Source organism: Stenella coeruleoalba, assembly GCF_951394435.1.
Source record: "Stenella coeruleoalba genome assembly, chromosome: X".
Lineage (NCBI taxonomy): Eukaryota > Metazoa > Chordata > Mammalia > Artiodactyla > Delphinidae > Stenella > Stenella coeruleoalba.
In genome coordinates, this window is record NC_137152.1 from 12,285,232 (window position 1) to 12,303,826 (window position 18,595).

The following is an 18,595-nucleotide window of genomic DNA, read 5'->3' on the forward strand; positions in this document are numbered from 1 at the left end:
TATTCCTGTAACAGGCTCTCTGTCTAAATTTCTTGGGCAGTTAGTGGGAAGGTCAAAGTTTCTCCTTGAGTCTTTTGGGCTATGATTGTTTTCAACTTGAAATAATATGCTTGCCAAAGAGACATTTTGGAGTGGCAAGTTTTGCTCCCCCACACCATGAATCACCACATCCTGCTGTTTTTATTTCTTGATTCCACATTTTCCTCTCTAAATCTGTGATGGCTGCCCTAATCAGGCCCTGATCATCTTTTGCCTGGATTACAAATGCATCCTAATTAACCTCCCTTCTCCAATCTAACCTTTATTCTGCTTGCCAGATGAATCATTCTAAGAGGAAATTGGGACCATGCCACTCCCCTGCTCAAAGCCTTAAATGGCTCCATGTAAACAGCAAGGCTCTTGGAGGCTCCCTCGGGAGGTGGAGGCCTGGGTAGCATGGGGATAGCAGCAGCACTGGGGGGAATCTGGTCAGGCACCCGGCACCTGGGGTGGGGAACCGCTCAGCAGGGCCCCTATATCTAGGGCAGGCCCCACCCTGCCCACCACACCAACATGGTGCAATAAATAAAGTTTCAAGTAGTAAGTCAGTGTCAGGTAGGAGATCTGGGGGCTGGCACACAATTACAATTGTGTTAATTTCTACTGTACAGCAAAGTGATTCAGCCATACATATACCTATATATTCGTTTCCATTATGGTTTATTGCAGGATAGTGAAGATACTTCTCCATGCTATACAGTAGGACATTACTGCTCATCTATGCCTTACATTTTGTACCCCAACAACATCAAATTGTTTATAGTTTTCTCCACATGCCATTGCACTGAAATTTACTTCTATGTCTTTATTCCACCTGTTCTCTGGAGTGAAGCCTCCTCCCTCTCCTTTGCCTATCAATGCTTCATGATCTCTTAGAAACCTTCTCTAACCAACCTCTTCCTCCAGCTGGCTCTAGGGTCTCCTTTGGCCTCCTGCTGCTTCCTGAACATACCTCAATCATTAACTTACTGCCTGTAATAGCAACCATGATGTATATATCTACTTATAAAATACAATGGAATCCCCACAGGCAATACCTTAGCTCTGACTTTCCTCATTTCTGAACTTTATTATTTCATGGTTTTCTAATTTTTCCTCCTATCTCCAGTTTCAGTTTTCATTTTCAATTTATACCCCATAGTGAATTGAATAGTCTCCCCCTAAAATTCGTGTCTATTGGTAGCCTCAGAACATGACCTTATTTGGAAATAGGGTTAAGGATCATGCAGTGATATCATACTAGATTTGAAATGGACCTTAAGTCTAATGACTGGTGTGCTTACAAGAAGAGGAGAGGACACAGAATCACAGAGGTAAAGCTGATAGAAGAAAGAGGCAGAGATTGGAGTGCTGTGTCGACAAGGAACCCCCAGGAGCTGGAAGAAGCATGGAAGGATTCCTTCCTAAAGCCTATGGAGTGGGTGTGGCCCTGCCGGCACCTTGGTTTTGGACTTGTGGCCTCAGGAACTCTGAGAGAGACATTCACAGAAAGATAGACAAAATGAAAAGGCAGAAGACTATGTACCAGACGAAGGAACAAGATAAACCTCAGAAAAACAACTGAATGAAGTGGACATAGGCAACCTTCCAGAAAAAGAATTCAGAATAATGATAGTGAAGATGATCCACGACCTTGGAAAAAGAATGGAGGCAAAGATCGAGAAGATGCAAGAAATGTTTAACAAAGACCTAGAAGAATTAAATAACAAACACCTAGAAGAATTAAAGAACAAACAAACAGAGATGAACAATACAATAACTGAAATGAAAACTACACTAGAAGGAATCAATAGCAGAATAACTGAGGCAGAAGAACGGATAAGTGACCTGGAAAACAGAATGATAGAATTCACTGCCGTGGAACAGAATAAAGAAAAAAGAATGAAAAGAAATGAAGACAGCCTAAGAGACCTCTGGGACAACATTAAAGGCAACAACATTCACATTATAGGGGTCCCAGAAGGAGAAGAGAGAGAGAAAGGACCCGAGAAAATATTTGAAGAGATTATAGTCGAAAACTTCCCTAAAATGGGAAGAGAAATAGCCACGCAAGTCCAGGAAGCACAGAGAGTCCCAGGCAGGATAAACCCAAGGAGAAACACGCTGAGACACATAGTAATCAAACTGACAAAAATTAAAGCCAAAGACAAATTATTGAAAGTAACAAGGGAAAAAAGACAAATAACATACAAGGAAACTCCCATAAGGTTAACAGCTGATTTCTCAGCAGAAACTCTACAAGCCAGAAGGGAGTGGTATGACATATTGAAAGTGATGAAAGGGAAGAACCTACAATGAAGATTACTCTACCCGGCAAGGATCTCATTCAGATTTGATGGAGAAATCAAAAGCTTTAGAGACAAGCAAAAGCTAAGAGAATTCAGCTCCACCAAACCAGCTCTACAACAAATGCTAAAGGAACCTCTCTAAGTGGGAAACACAAGAGAAGAAAAGGACCTACAAAAACAAACCCAAAACAATTAAGAAAATGGTCATAAGAACATACATATTGATACTTACCTTAAACATGAATGGATTAAATGCTCCAACCAAAAGACACAGGCTCGCTGAATGGATACAAATACAAGACCCATATATATGCTGTCTACAAGAGACCCACTTCAGACCTAGGGACACATACAGACTGAAAGCGAGGGGATGGAAAAGATATTCCATGCAAATGGAAATCAAAAGAAAGCTGGAGTAGCAATAGTCATATCAGACAAAATTGACTTTAAAATAAAGAATGTTACAAGAGACAAGGGAGGATGCTACATAATGATCAAGGGATCAATCCAAGAAGGAGATAGACCAATTATAAATATATATGCACCCAACACAGGAGCACCTCAATACGTAAGGCAACTGCTAACAGCTATAAAAGAGGAAATCAACAGTAACACAATAATAGTGGGGGACTTTAACACCTCATTTACACCAATGGACAGATCATCCAGACAGAAAATTAATAAGGAAACACAAGCTTTAAATGAAACAATAGACCACATAGATTTAATAGATATTTATGGGATATTCCATCCAAAAACAGCAGATTACACTTTCTTCTCAAGTGCACATGGAACATTCTCCAGGATAGATCACATCTTGGGTCACAAATCAAGCCTTGGTAAACTTAAGAAAATTGAAATTGTATGAAGCATGTTTTCCGACCACAATGCTATGAGATTAGAAATCAATTACAGGGAAAAAAATGTAAAAAACACAAACATATGGAGGCTGTTACTAAATAACCAAGAGATCACTGAAGAAATCAAACAGGAAATCAAAAATTACCTAGAGACAAATTACAACGAAAACACGATGATCTAAAACCTATGAGATGCAGCAAAGCAGTTCTAAGAGGAAAGTTTATAGCAATACAATCCTACCTCAAGAAACAAGAAAAATCTCAAATAAACAATCTAACCTTACGCCTAAAGGAACTAGAGAAAGAACAAACAAAATGCAAAGTTAGTAGAAGGAAAGAAATCGTAAAGATCAGAACAGAAATAAATGAAATAGAAACAAAGGAAACAATAGCAAAGATCAATAAAACTAAAAACTGGTTCTTTGAGAAGATAAACAAAATTGATAAACCTTTATCCAGACTCATCAAGAAAAAGAGGGAGAGGACTCAAATCAATAAAATTAGAAATGAAAAAGGAGAAGTTACAATGGACATCGCAGAAATACAAAGCATCCTAAGAGATTACCACAGGCAACTCTATGCCAAAAAAGTGGACAACCTGGAAGAAATGGACAAATTCTTAGAAAGGTATAACCTTCCAAGACTGAACCAGGAAGAAATAGAAAACAGGAACAGACCAATCACAAGTAATGAAGTTGAAACTGTGATTAAAAATCTTCCAACAAACAAAAGTCCAAGACCACATGGCTTCACAGGTGAATTCTATCAAACATTTAGAGAAGAGCTAACACCCATGTTTCTTAAACTCTTCCAAAAAATTGCAGAGGAAGGAACACTCCCAAACTCATTCTACAAGGCCACCATCACCCTGATACCAAAACCAGACAGAGATACTACAAAAAAAGAGAAAATTACAGACCAATATCACTGATGAATATAGATGCAAAAATCCTGAACAAAATACTAGCAAACAGAATCCAACAACACATTAAAAGGATCATATACCATGATCAAGTGGGATTTTTCCCAGGGATGCAAGGATTCTTCAATATACGCAAATCAATCAATGTGATACACCATATTAACAAATTGAAGAATAAAAACCACATGATCTTCTCAATAGATGCAGAAAAAGCTTTTGACAAAATTCAACACCCACTTATGATAAAAAACCCTCCAGAAAGTAGGCATAGAGGGAACCTACCTCAACATAATAAAGACCATATACGACAAACCCACAGCAAACATCATTCTCAATGGTGAAAAACTGAAAGCATTTCCTCTAAGATCAGAAACAAGACAAGGATGTCCACTCTCACCACTATTATTCAACATAGTTTTGGAAGTCCTAGCCACGGCAATCAGAGAAAAAAGGAAATAAAAGGGATACAAATTGGAAAAGAATAAGTAAAACTGTCACTGTTCGCAGATGACAGGATACTATACATAGAGAATCCTAAAGATGCCACCAGAAAACTACTAGAGCTAATAAATGAATTTGGTAAAGTTGCAGGATATAAAATTAATGCACAGAAATCTCTTGCATTCCTATACACTAACAACGAAAGATCAGAAAGAGAAATTAGGAAACAATCCCATTCACCATTGCAACAAAAAGAATAAAATACCTAGGAATAAACCTACCTAAGGAGGTAAAAGACCTGTACTTAGAAAACTATAAGACACTGATGAAAGAAATCAAAGATGACATAAACAGATGGAGAGATATACTGTGTTCTTGGATTGGAAGAATCAATATTGTGAAAATGACTATACTACCCAAAGAAATCTACAGATTCAATGCAATCCCTCTCAAATTACCAGTGGCATTTTTTACAGAACTGGAACCAAAAAAATCTCACAATTTGTATGGAAACGCAAAACACCCCGAATAGCCAAAGCAATCTTGAGGGAAAAAAACGGAGCTGGAGGAATCAGACTCCCTGACTTCAGACTATACTACAGGGCTACAGTCATCAAGACAGTATGGTAGTGACACAAAAACAGAAATATTGATCAATGGAACAGGATAGAAAGCCCAGAGAAAAAACCCATGCACATATGGTCACCCTATATTTGATAAAGGAGGCAAGGACATACAATGGAGAAAAGACAGCCTCTTCAATAAGTGATTCTGGGAAAACTGGACAGCTACATGTAAAAGAATGAAATTAGAACACTCCCTAACACCATACACAAAAATAAACTCAAAATGGATTAAAGACCTAAATGTAAGACCAGACACTGTAAAACTCTCAGAGGAAAACATAGGCAGAACACTCTTTGACATAAATCACAGCAAGATCTTTTTTGATCCACCTCCTAGAGTAATGGAAATAAAAACAAAAATAAACAAATGGGAGCTAATGAAACTTAAAAGCTCTTGCACAGCAAAGGAAACTAGAAACAAGACTAAAAGACAACCCTCAGAATGGGAGAAAATATTTACGAACGAATCAACTGACAAAGGATTAATCTCCAAAATATATAAACAGCTCATGCAGCTCAACCTAAAATCTAGTGTCTTCATTTAGTAGATTAGACTAGATTAGGAGAAGTGAAGTCAAATTTAGCTAAAAAGGTAATTATTCTCCTGGTATTCATATACTAGTCTACAGGGGAAAAAATATCCAATTTGCTCTTAATACCTCCTTGCTTTAAAAGTTATTATAAAGCTAACCTTTAAATAATGCAAAATGAATCATCTCTTAGTTTATCCATTTGTTTTAGCAAACCACCCTAAAAATTAGAGGTTTAAAACAGCCATTATATATATATATATTTTTTTCAACCATTATATTTTGATGACGATTTTATGGGTCAGGAATTCAGAAAGGGCTTAGCTGGACAGCTCCTTTCTGCTCCTTGTGTCCTAGGCTGAGGCAGGAAAGGAGGAGGGGATGGGGAAGGGGGCAGGAGGGTAGCTAGTCCACTTCCAGGAGAGCTTCTTCACACACATATCTGGCGCCTTTGGTTTCATTGGACTCTTTCTCCATGTAGTGTCTCATGCTCATTATCAGAGCATGATGGGCTCAGGGTGGGCATACTTCTTAAATGGCAGCTGGCTTCCAAGAGAAAAAGCAAGAGCTGCCAGGCCTCTTAAAGGCATCATTTTTGCTGTATTCTGTTATTCTGTTGGTAAAGCAGTTTCAGCCCAGCCCAGATCCAGGGGGTGGCAAAATAGACTCTCTTTCTAGATAGGAAAGAATGTGTGTCCACTTTAAATTTGACACATCATCTATCAGTTATTCTTTGGACATATGAGGCCTGAATCACATTTCTGGAGCCATCGTGAGTCCCTGATGAAAACTGCTTAGCTTATATCCGTTAGCTGTATAAGTATCTTATTCTGCCTTAAGATCCTCCCGAGGATCTTAAGGCAGAATAAGATACTTACACAGCCAACGGATATAAGTTCACACAAATATAAGTTCACACAAATATCAAGCATTTAAAAAATAATAACTATGAAAGTTATATCACCTTTTATTTGGGTGAAAATGCCAATGTTTTTATCTTGCAAAAACTGTTGTTGTTTTTTTCCTCACCCAGTACACCAAAATATTCACTGGAAGAAGGCTAGAAAATAACTATTTAAATAGAAGTGTTGATTGAAGAATTATTGTGATAAAATCCTGCAAAAAGCAACATTCAGCACGAACCAGGTTCTTCTCAGTTAAAATATATGTATTTTAACCCAGGGGTACCATGGGATGCTATGATAAGTCTGTTTCATCTATGAGTTATCTCAATATATACCTTAGGTCTGTTGGTAAGCCTTAGGAGTATTTTATATCATATACAATCAAGATAAAAGGGACTGTTTAATTTGGACATTTTGTACATCTCTGGGTAAAGCAAAGATCACTTGTAACTAAGCAAGTCCCTGTTTACATCAGAACCTGGGAGACCAGGGGAGATCTACGATGCCTGCCTGTTGTTCTGATATTTAACATTTGGAATATTATTTAATATTAAAAAACATTTCTATTCCTCATTATTTTTTGCAATTTTCTGCAATCTCATTGTAGGCTCATTTCCTCCAGTTAGTCAAAGTCATTACAGCAGCATGGCTCAGTTTTAGGGATTATAGTCCACAGAGGGGAGAATAGGGTTAGAACTTTCAACACCCAATTATAGATATATCAAGGGTTTTTTTTAATTATTTTTACTTTTGTTTTGTTTATTTTACAGTCCACTAAGCTTTAGTAAATCAGTATATGTTTCTACTACAGAGGAAAAGTAGGATTTTACAGAGGAAAACTAGGATAAAAGATAGAATTTTTTCCTATCTTTTAATTTTTCCACCATATTTTTATTTAATTTAATGGATTTACTACCTTCAAAGTGAAGACATCCAACCAAGTTTAGGTTGAACTAAAGTTAATTTCATTTGCTAATTTCCTGAACACTTTCATGACGTACCTTGAGGCAGTTGGAGAAATATAGAGATTCGAAAACTCAGAACTAAGAATCATTAAGTCTGCTTATTAGATAAAGCAGAGGTTCTATTAGAAAGTTTTATAGATCATTTGGCCTTCCTTGAAAACAGCAAATGGACACAGTCTGTTCCTCTGATGTCAGTCAGCTAATAGGCACATCTGTATGTCTCTGTCACAAATGGGACCAAGTAACAGGACAATACCAGTATGTGTGTTGATGATGAATCAGGTCCAAGTAACAGGACAATACCAATATGTGTGTTGATGATGAATCAGCAGCGAGATAGTCAAAAACAAAGAATTGCATCTTTTGTAGAGGCTAAAGTTAGTTGTCTTGGATATTTGTGGTATAATATTAAGAAGGGACTTAGCAACAAAATGTCACATAGGGTAATTTTGGTAAAACATGAGGTACAAATAATCCCTTAAAAAAAGACAAGCAACACCTGCTGTTTATCAGTAGTAACATGAAATTATACATAGTTTTCTGTTGGGATTATTTGCTTATAATCAAATTAAATGTTCTCTTTAGAACCTTTGTGTTTTATGTGTGTTGATGGGAACTGAGGGTCCTTGGCAAGAAGGAGGGTCTACGGAAATAGCCCAAATGGAAAGGGAAAGGGGAAAGAAAGCTAGAGAAAAACAGAACCTAAGGAAGAAGTAGATGCATTTCTTTTCTTTTTTTTTTTTAAACATCGTTATTGGAGTATAGTTGCTTTACAATGGTGTGTTAGTTTCTGCTTTATAGGAAAGTGAATCAGCTATACATACACATATATCCCCATATCTCCTCTCTCTTACATCTCCCTCCCACCCTCCCAATCCCATTGCTCTAGGTTGTTACAAAGCACTGAGCTGATCTCCCTGTGCTATGTGGCTGCTTCCGACCAGCTATCTATTTTACAGCTGGTAGTGTATATATGTCCATGCCACTCTCTTACTTCGTCCCAGCTTACCCTGCCCCCTCCCCGTGTCCTCAAGTCCATTCTCTACATCTGCAGCTTCATTCCTGTCCTGCCCCTATGTTCTTCATAACCTTTTTTTTTTGATTCCATATATAGGTGTTAGCATACGGTATTTGTTTTTCTCTTTCTGACTTACTTCACTCTGTATGACAGACTCTAGGTCCATCCACCTCACTACAAAAACTCAATTTCGTTCTTTTTATGGCTAAGTAATATTCCATTGTATATACGTGCCACATCTTCTTTATCCATTCATCTGTCGATGGACACTTAGGTTGCTTCCATGTCCTGGCTATTGTAAATAGAGCTGCAATGAACATTGTGGTACATGACTCTTTTTGAATTATGGTTTTCTCAGGGTATATGCCCAGTAGTGGGATTGCTGGGTCGTATGGTAGTTCTATTTTTAGTTTTTTAAGGAACCTCCGTACTGTTCTCCATAGTGGCTGTATCAATTTACCTTCCCACCAACAGTGCGAGAGGGTTCCCTTTTCTCCACACCCTCTCCAGCATTTATTGTTTCTAGATTTTTTGATGATGGCCATTCTGAACAGTGTGAGGTGATACCTCATTGTAGTTTTGATTTGCATGTCTCTAATGAGTAGTGATGTTAAGCATCCTTTCATGTGTTTGTTGGCAATCTGTATATCTTCTTTGGAGAAATGACTATTTAAGTCTTCTGCCCATTTTTGGATTGGGTTAATTTTTTTTTCATATTGAGCTGCATGAGCTGCTTGTAAATTTTGGAGATTAATTCTTTGTCAGTTGCTTCATTTGCAAATATTTTCTCCCATTCGGAGGTTTGTCTTTTTGTCTTGTTTATGGTTTCCTTTTCTGTGCAAAAGCTTTGAAGTTTCATTAGGTCACATTTGTTTATTTTTATTTCCATTTCTCTAGGAGGTGGCTCAGAAAGGATCTTGCTGTGATTTATGTCAGAGAGTGTTCTGCCTTTGTTTTCCTCTAAGAGTTTGATAGTGTCTGGCCTTACATTTAGGTCTTTAATCCATTTTGAGTTTATTTTTGTGTATGGTGTTAGGGAGTGTTCTAATTTCATTCTTTTACATGTAGCTGTCCAGTTTTCCCAGCACCACTTATTAAAGAGGCTGTCTTTTCTCCATTGTATATTCTTGCCTCCTTTATCAAAGATAAGGTGACCATATGTGCGTGGGTTTATCTCTGGGCTTTCTATCCTGTTCCATTGATCTATATTTCCATTTTTGTGCTAGTACCATACTGTCTTGATTACTGTAGGTTTGTAGTATAGTCTGAAGTCAGGAGGCCTGATTCCTCCAGCTCCGTTTTTCTTTCTCAAGGTTGCTTTGGCTATTCGGGGTGTTTTTTGTTTCCATACAAATTGTGAGATTGTTTTGTTCTAGTTCTGTGAAAAATGCAGTGGTAGTTTGATAGGGATTGCATTGAACCTGTAGATTGCTTTGGGAAGTATAGTAATTTTCACAATGTTGATTCTTCCAATCCAAGAACATGGTATATCTCTCCATCTATTTGTATCATCTTTAATTTCTTTCATCAGTGTCTTATACTATTCTGTATACAGGTCTTTTGTCTCCTAAAGTAAGTTTATTCCTAGGTATTTTATTCTTTTTGTTGCAGTGGTAAATAGGAGTGTTTCCTTAACTTCTCTTTCAGAATTTTAACCATTACTGCATAGGAGTGAAAGAGATTTCTGTGCATTAATTTTGTATCCTGCTACTTCACCAGATTCATTGACTAGCTCTAGTAGTTTTCTGGTAGCATCTTTAGGATTCTCTATATATAGTATCATGTCATCTGCAAACAGTAACAATTTTACTTCTTCTTTTCCAATTTGGTTTCCTTTTATTTCTTTTTCTTCTCTGATTGCTCTGGCTAAAACTTCCAAAACTATGTTGAATAATAGTAGTGAGAGTGGGCAACCTTGTCTTGTTCTTGATCTTAGTGGAAATGGTTTCAGTTTTTCACCATTGAGAACGATGTTGGCTGTGGGTTTGTCATAATGGCCTTTATTATGTTGAGGAAAGTTCCCTCTGTACCTACTTTCTGGAGGGTTTTTATCATAAGTGGGTGTTGAATTTTGTCAAAAGCTTTATCTGTATCCATTGAGATGATCATATGGTTTTTCTCCTTGAATTTGTTAATATGGTTTATCACATTGATTGATTTGCATATACTGAAGAATCCTTGCATTCCTGGAATAAACCCCACTTGATCATGGTGTATGATCCTTTTAATGTGCTATTGGATTCTGTCTGCTAGTATTTTGTTGAGAATTTTTGCATCCACGTTCATCAGTGATATTGGCTTGTAGTTTTCATTCTTTGTGACGTCTTTGTCTGGTTTTGGTATCAGGGTAATGGTGGCCTCACAGAATGAATTTGGGAGTGTTCCTCCCTCTTTTATATTTTGGAAGAGCTTGAGAAGGATAGGTGTTAGCTCTTGTGTAAATTTTTGATAGAATTCACTTGTGAAGCCATCTGGTCCTGGGCTTTTTTTTGTTGGAAGATTTTTAATCACAGTCTCAATTTCAGTGCTTATGATTAGTCTGTTTATATTTTCTAATTCTTCCTTGTTCAGTCTTGGAAGGTTGTGTTTTTCTAAGAATTTGTCCATTTCTTCCAGGTTGTCCATTTAATTGGCATATAGTTGCTTGTAGTAGTCTCTCATGATCCTTTGTATTTCTGCAGTGTCAGTTGTTGCTTCTCCTTTTTCATTTCTAATTCTATTGATTTGAGTCTTCTCCCTTTTTTTCTTGATGAGTCTGGCTAATGGTTTATCAATTTTGTTTATCTTCCCAAAGAACCAGTTTTTAGTTTTATTGATCTTTGCTATTGTTTCCTTCATTTCTTTTCCATTTATTTCTGTTCTGATCTTTATGATTTCTTTCCTTCTGCTAACTTTGGGGTTTTATTGTTCTTCTTTCTCTAATTGCTTTAGTTGTAACATTAGGTTGTTTAATTGAGATGTTCCTTGTTTCCTGAGGTAAGATTGTATTGCTCTAAACTTCCCTCTTAGAACTGCTTTTGCTGCATCCCATAGGTTTTGGGTCGTCATGTTCTCATTGTCATTTGTTTCTAGGTATTATTTGATTTCCTCTTTGATTTCTCCAGTGATCTCTTGGTTATTTAGTAGTGTATTGTTTAGCCTCCATGTGTTTGTATTTTTTACAGATTTTTTTCCTGTAATTGTTATCTAGTCTCATAGCGTTGTTTTCGGAAAAGATACTTGATACAATTTCAATTTTGTTAAATTTACCAAGGCTTGATTTGTGACCCAAGATATGATCTATCCTGGAGAATATTCCGTGAGCACTTGAGAAGAAAGTGCATTCTGTTGTTTTTGGATGGAATGTCCTATAAATATCAATGAAGTCCATCTGATCTAATGTATCATTTAAAGCTTGTGTTTCTTTTTTATTTTCATTTTGGATGATCTGTCCATTGGTGAAAGTGGGGTGTTAAAATCCCCTACTATTTTGTTACTGTCGATTTCCCCTTTTATGGCTGTTAGCATTTGCGTTATGTATTGAGGTGCTCCTATGTTGGGTGCATAAATATTTACAATTGTAATATTTGCTTCTTGGATTGATCCCTTGATCATTATGTAGTGTCCTTCTTTGTCTGTTGTAATAACCTTTATTTTAAAGTCCATTTTGTCTGAGATGAGAATTGCTACTCCAGCTTTCTTTTGATTTCCATTTGCATGGAATATCTTTTTACATCCCCTCACTTTCAGTCTGTATGTGTCCCTAGGTCTGAAGTGGGTCTCCTGTAGATAGCATATATACAGGTCTTGTTTTTGTATCCATTCAGCCAGTCTATGTCTTTTGGTTGGAGCATTTAATCCGTTTACATTTAAGGTAGTTATTGATATGTATGTTCCTATTCCCATTTTCTTAATTGTTTTGGGTTTGTTATTGTAGGTCTTTTCCTTCTCTTGTGTTTCCTGCCTAGAGAAGTTCCTTTAGTGTTTGTTGTAAAGCTGGTTTGGTGGTGCTGAATTCTCTTAGCTTTTGCTTGTCTGTAAAGGTTTTAATTCCTCTGTCAAACCTGAATGAGATCCTTGCTGGGTAGAGCAATCTTGGTTGTAGGTTTTTCTTTTTCATCACTTTAAATATGTCCTGCCAATCCCTTCTGGCTTGCATAGTTTCTGCTGAAAGATCAGCTGTTAACCTTATGGGGATTCCATTGTATGTTTTTTGTTGCTTTTCCCTTGCTGCTTTTAATATTTTTTCTTTGTATTTAATTTTTGATAGTTTGATTAATATGTGTCTTGGCATGTTTCTCCTTGGATTTATCTTGTCAGGGACTCTCTGCGCTTCCTAGACTTTTTTGGCTATTTCCTTTCCCTTATTAGGGAAGTTTTCAACTATAATCTCTTCAAATATTTTTTCAGTCCCTTTCTTTTTCTATTCTTCTTCTGGGACCCCTATAATTTGAATGTTGGTGCATTTAATGTTGTCCCAGAGGTCTCTGAGACTGTCCGCAATACTTTTCATTCTTTTTTCTTTATTCTGCTCTGTGGTAGTTATTTCCACTATTTTATCTTCCAGGTCACTTATCCGTTCTTCTGCCTCAGTTATTCTGCTATTGATTCCTTGTAGAGAATTTTTATTTTCATTTATTGTGTTGTTCATCTCTGTTTGTTTGCTCTTTAGTTCTTCTAGGTCTTTGTTAAATGTTTCTTGTATTTTTCCATTCTATTTCCAAGATTTTGAATCATCTTCACTATCATTACTCTGAATTATTTTTCAGATAGACTGCCTATTTCCTCTTCATTTGTTTAGTCTGCTGGGCTTTTACCTTGCTCCTTCATCTGCTGTGTATTTCTCTGTCTTCTCATTTTGCTTAACTTACTGTGTTTGGGGACTCCTTTTTGCAGGCTGCAGGTTCTTAGTTCCTGTTATTTTTGGTGTCTGCCCCCAGTGGGTAACTTTTGTTCAGTGGGTTTTGTAGACTTCCTGGTGGAGGGGACTGGTCCCTGTGTTCTGGTGGATGAGGCTGGATCTTGTCTTTCTGGTGGGCGAGACCACGTCTGGTGGTGTGTATTGGGGTGTCTGTGACCTTATTATGATTTTAGGCAGCCTCTCTGCTAATGGGTGGGGTTGTGTTCCTGTCTTGCTAGTTGTTTGGCAGAGGGTGTCCAGCACTGTAGCTTGCTGGTTGTTGAGTGGAGCTGGGTCTTAGCGTTGAGATGGAGGTCTCTGGGAGAGCATTCGCTGTTTGATATTATATGGAGCTGGGAGGTCTCTGGTGGACCAAAGTCCTGAACTCAGCTCTCCCACCTTAGAAGCTCAGGCCTGACACCCACCCAGAGCACCAAGACCCTGTCGGCCACATGGCAAAGGTGTTGCGTGCAGTGCCAACTCTCTGGTTCCACAGAGTTAGATGCATTTCTAATAGGTTACAAGTCTGAAGAATGAATCTCCCTTAATTTGCTGATTGATACATTTTAAAATTAAGGTACCTGAAGATTTTGGCCCTAAGGTAAGAATATCACATTGAAAGGTGTAGAAAACTTTTTTTAACAGCAAAATCTGTGTTTTAGGAAAAAAAGAAACACTTGATAAAATGTAGCTAATATTTCTATAAGCTTCCCATTTTGCTAGAATATTTTGCTTGTTTGACACAGCAATTAAATGTTAAATTTTATCTAGACAAAGTTCGTGGAACTGAGAATTATTTTGCTTTCTATCAACCTACTTTCCCCAATATTTTGTAACAGCTACACCTGTTAGAACCTATTTCACTGCATGAGGTGGAAATGTTGGCTTTTAGCAGTGATCTGGGAAAAAAGGAATTGATGAAGAAAAGCAGTTGAAGTAACCACTGAAAAGGAAATAAAAGATAAATAGTAGCAGCAGAGCAACAGAACAACTATGCAGGGTGTCTGAGGACACTTGCTTTTATAATACACAGTTAAGGGACTCACAGGAGCATCCAGCTCTGCAAGCCATTATGTGTCATTAAGTCTGTTGCTTGGTAAAATGATGCCACAGTGACGTTTATGAAAAAAGGGGCCCTAAAAGGGAAACGACAAAATCTAGCTGGTATAGAAGGCAGAAATCTGCAGGAGGTAAAAATAGGAGGATCTGGCTAAGGTGGCCAGACTCAGCCCACCAATCTCGTCCCTGTTGAGTTACTTAATGAGATATATACAATCTGGCAATTTTATGATTTCCACTACATAGTTTTGGTGGGATGTTATCCAAATAGGGATAATTCCCATTCCTGGGAAATAGTATCTCATGTGGCTGACTGGCCATTTTCAGTCAGTGCAATGAATGGATCTCCCACCAGGAAAACTGAATTACTGTAGGGAGATAGCCCTCTTTACAGAACACTTGCACTCAGAAGCTTTTGTGTTCTTGAACTCTAAAGACACACGCTATCATACATGCCACTGCTGCTGGGCTAGAACCAAAGCAAATTAATTATGCCTTCCCCCAACACATGTCAGTTACTACCCTTGATGTAGTTTTGCTTTAGATTTGTGAGCAATGTTTTTGACTGATGGCCTTTTGAAACCCTATCTCCTTGCCTGAAAGGAGCTGCTAATCTAGTCTTGCATTTGTTTCTCTATTTTATATCCTGTTTTTAAACATCTCAGGCCCTGTTCTACATGCTTTACAAATATTCGCCATTTAATCCTTATAAGGACCTTCAGGTGGGGTGTATCATTATCCACATTTTACAGATGGGGAAACTAAAGCACAGAAAAGTTAAGTAACTCGCTCAAGGTCACACAATTAGTAAATCATGAAGCTGGGATTTGAACTCAGGAAGTCTAGCTCCAGAATCCAAGCCTGACCACTGTCCACTGCCCTTTGCTTGTCTCTTCATTCCTTTCCTCTCTCTCTTTCATCACCATGCTTGATTGAGATGTTCTACCTTTATTATTTCAGCTAGAGCAATTTCATCAGCATGTTGTCTCTTGGCTTTTGGGCAGACTGGGAGGGTGGAGGTGAGATGTGAGATTGTGGGGAGACAGGAGCACATTAAGTTGGAAGGCCTGGAAGAGCCACGGTCACCATGTAACAATTACAGCAGATTTCTCTTCAGTGTGGAGTCAGAGGCCTGGATTCAAATCCTCGTGCCCCCACTTACTGACTCTGGGACCTTGCCTTTATTGCTTATGTCTTCATTTTACAGACTCCTTTTCTACAAATTGGAAATTGATTGTAGTGCTTACTCTGTAGGGTTGTCATGGGGATTGCAGGGGACAATCCTGGCACATAATAATTGTTCAGTAAACATTAGCTAGGATAGTGATTATTGTGATGGCTATATCAATTTTAGGCACGATTTGTTACATAAGATCCAAGCATCAGAGAATAGGTCATGTTTAGTTTTCAGCTGAGGCCACACTCAGACCAAATTTTCTAGAAAAAGTTGGCATCTGATGGTGGTTTATTGATAAGGGAAATGGAAGACATATGATCTTAGGAGAAAGACTACTCTGCTTCTATATTTTAATTGTGAAAGGTCTCCCTCTACCATGTTGAGTTGGGGAATAAGTAATAATATTTGAAATTGGCATTGCAAAATGAGTCTCAAAAATGCCTGACACACAGTAGGTACTCAACAAATATTACCTTCTACTTATGTCGTATAACCCACACCCCCTGCTTGTCACTCTTATTTCTCACATCCCCAATCCTTGGTTCTAGTCAAGCCACAGTCACTGCATTCTTGTTCTCACCCTATGCCTTTGCTCACCTTAATATTCCTGCGTGGAATGCCCTCAGTTCTTCTTTCCATGCTTCCAGCTCCTACACGTGCTCTCCCTGAAGCATTTCTGAGCCACACAAGCCTGCTTAGGGATGAAGGTGAATTGAGAGGAGGCACTGTGTAAGCAGGAACCGATTGTACAACCTTCCAGAGCCCCCAAGTTCAATTGTCCTTCCAGAAAGAACAGATGACAAGACATCAACAGTGAACCCAGAGGAACTTAAAGCAGATTGACTCAAAAATAGATTGTGTCCTTGCCCTGAAGACTCTTGACTATAGTTTTTCAGTGTCCTTCAGTCTTTAGAATCAGTGCCAGGGAAGAGAGGGGAGGGAGCTTAGAAGTAGACTGGGATTTAGTTCTAGTAGCAAATTTGATGATGGAGTCACAGGATGGGAGTACATTTACCATCTAGAATAAATTGATTGCCAGGGATTAGTCCAGAAGTCCAGAATCATAAATCACAGTAGGTTCTACAAAGAATACTTTTGCTCATGGGAATTTTGAAGACTGTGAAACTGAAATTCCATTGCCTATTGCCAATCAAATACTTTTTAGATACAAAATTTGTTCAGAAAAATTATCTAAAACTTGGAAATAAGGCAAAAGGATGACTGTGTGTCCTTTCAGTGACATACAGGAGCTTCTCCTCACAGGCCCATCCAAGGATTATTTAACTCTAGAGGGAAACATACCTTTGTTTGATTTACTGTTTGCTCTTGATTAGAGCCCAGCCTCTGAGAGGTTATATGATAACTTCAAACTTTTTTGGGGGGTCTGATTGAGATGTAAATAATTTCTGTCCGGTAAAATAGGTAACCCCAAAGTTTACATTTTTGTTGCTCTGTAGGACACAATACTTTTATATCAAGTTTCATAATCTTATTCCTGCATTCCTTCTTTCAGTTCCTGTGTATACTCCGTCTCTCACATTATCCTTTGAACCAGCTTTATTTTCTGATTAATGAGAGAAATAAGTCTGTGATATGTGCTCACTTTATATGAGAGTCACGTTTTTAACATTTAAAATATTATACTTTGATAAACCCTCATTTGAAAGTTGAAATTTTTATGGAGAAGTAGTGAGGCCTTTGAGAAAGAATTTTAAAAATAAAACTTAATATGAAAGTCTTTTTCTTCTTTTAGCAAGTTTGGAAGAATTAAAGAGCCGGAGCACCTAGTCACTAATGATAGAGAATAGGTCCAGACAGTGCTGTTCTGAATCATGCAAATGTGATCATCAGAAAGATGTACTAAGACTGAGATATTACATGACAAAGAGCTGAACTGAGTGATTTGCCAGCCAGATGCCCGCCCCTCCCCGCCAACCCTTAGTTTGGGTTCATTTAACTTTAAAGTCTGTGTCAGTTTTGAATTTAAAATAAACTATTACTTGACAATTCCTCTAACCTAAAAGAAACCCAGGAAAATGGATTAAGATGAAAATGCTGTAGCTCTTTTATTTTGCTTTCAGTACAACTGGTAATTTTCAGCAATTCTCTTGATTCCTTTCATTGTTTGCCATGTATCCACAGGCATACGTAAAGGCCAAAAACTTACTTTGAGATACTACTTTCTTTTGCTTTGAGAGATTTGACAGTTTTCGGTCGTATCTTTCCTGGCAAGCCTTTGGAAGAAACATTAGTGTTCCCCATAATTGAGATATGTTGGAGTTTGGGGCCTAGGACCAGTATAATGTGGTGGTGGAAAGTTCAAGCTCGCTGTGTATACTGTCTAGGTTCAAATCCCAGCCCTACTATTCCCTAGATATACTCCAATTATTTAACCTCGCTAAGCCTCAGTTTCCTCACGTGTGAAGTGGGGACAATAAGAGGACTTACCAAACAGAGTCCTTCTGAGGTGCTCGGCATAGTGGCTGGCAAACAGTAAGCATTCAATTAGTGGGAGCTATTATTATTTTGAAGGTAGGGAACATGGAAATGTGCAGATGTTTCCCATTTGTACGTGGTTCACATTTCGGGTATCTCTAACCATTTCCTCTCTTTCTCCTTCTTACCCAGTAGCACTGTAGTGAGAAATTAATAGGATTTTAATATTAATTTGTGTGTATCCAATAAAGTTTTTTTCCTATTTTATTGGAAAGCAAAACAAAAAAAATGAAAATCAGAAAAGTTAAATATTTCCTATTTCTGAAGGAGAGGATTGATTAAATTGCATTATTTCCCAGGAGTATATTCGTATTTTTTTCCCTTGCGGACAACAATGCTCCCTCAGTGCACCGCATTGGATTATTTGACTTTTTCTGCACCTTTAAGTCC